Source organism: Lucilia cuprina, chromosome 5 (assembly GCF_022045245.1).
Source record: "Lucilia cuprina isolate Lc7/37 chromosome 5, ASM2204524v1, whole genome shotgun sequence".
Lineage (NCBI taxonomy): Eukaryota > Metazoa > Arthropoda > Insecta > Diptera > Calliphoridae > Lucilia > Lucilia cuprina.
In genome coordinates, this window is record NC_060953.1 from 14,215,081 (window position 1) to 14,216,149 (window position 1,069).

Genomic DNA, 1,069 nt, shown 5'->3' on the forward strand with positions numbered 1-1,069 from the left:
CCAATAGTGTGACTAAAAATTTCATGATGAGAATAAAATTAGCAAAATTTCAGAGAAGAAAATGTTTTCTTATAAAAAACCATGTGTGCAAACAGCCAGCACTTTACATCTTTTATGGGAGCAGATCCACCCAAAATACTATGGATCTATTTAAGAAAGTTCAAACAAACCTCATTATTAGACTAAGGTAAAATTTTTTAAGCACAAAAGAACTTTCACAAACCAGCTTGATTCTAAACCGATGTAATACCTTTGTTACTGTGTGTCACCACCATTATGTCAAACCAATTATATCCTACCCTCTAATGTAGCTTAAAAATTTGAAGCAAAAAAAATTACAAAATTCTCTATTCTGTTGTTCTATTTGTATTTGTTCATTTAAATGGATGATTTTTCTGTCTTGAAATGAAAAATGAATGTGCGAACGTATAAAAAGTGTACAAATGTATGAATGAATGAATTTATTTAATTAAAATATTTCAACAATTTCCAGTAAAATCTCAAGTATACTTATGTAAACAATCTCATCATAAATAGGAAAAACAAAATATAAAAATTTCTTTCACTCTAAATGGATTAGAGTAAATCTGATTTAGATCGTATATATGTTATTATTATGCTGGGACTTAATTGGTATCAGTTAAATGTAAATTGAGTTTTTCATTTTCTAGTAATGTTATAAGAAAATTAATTAATTCACTAAAATATGCGTTTGCGTTTAAAAATTATATTTGACTGTAAAATATTACTTTCTTTAAAGAATTAACGAAGATAGATGGATTTTGTAAGTTAATATTTTTCATAGAAAATAAATATAAATTATAACATTATTAATGAGACGCTTAAGAAAAGGCCTCCCCATATCTATTGGGACAACTAGCTTTAGTTACAAAAACACAAATAACAAAGAAAAAAACTATAGACTACACTATAGACAAGACTATAGAATAGACTAGACTACAGACTAGATTATGGACTAGACTATAGACTAGACTATAGACTAGACTATAGACTAGACTATAGACTAGACTATAGACTAGACTATAGACTAGACTATAGACTAGACTAT

At 27.0% G+C, this 1,069-nt stretch overlaps 1 long non-coding RNA gene across 1 annotated transcript in view; it reads right to left on the reverse strand.

Moving 5' to 3' along the window:
• LOC124420149 overlaps window positions 1-1,069 on the reverse strand; it is a 34,706-nt gene that overhangs the window by 689 nt on the left and 32,948 nt on the right. The window lies entirely within an intron of this gene.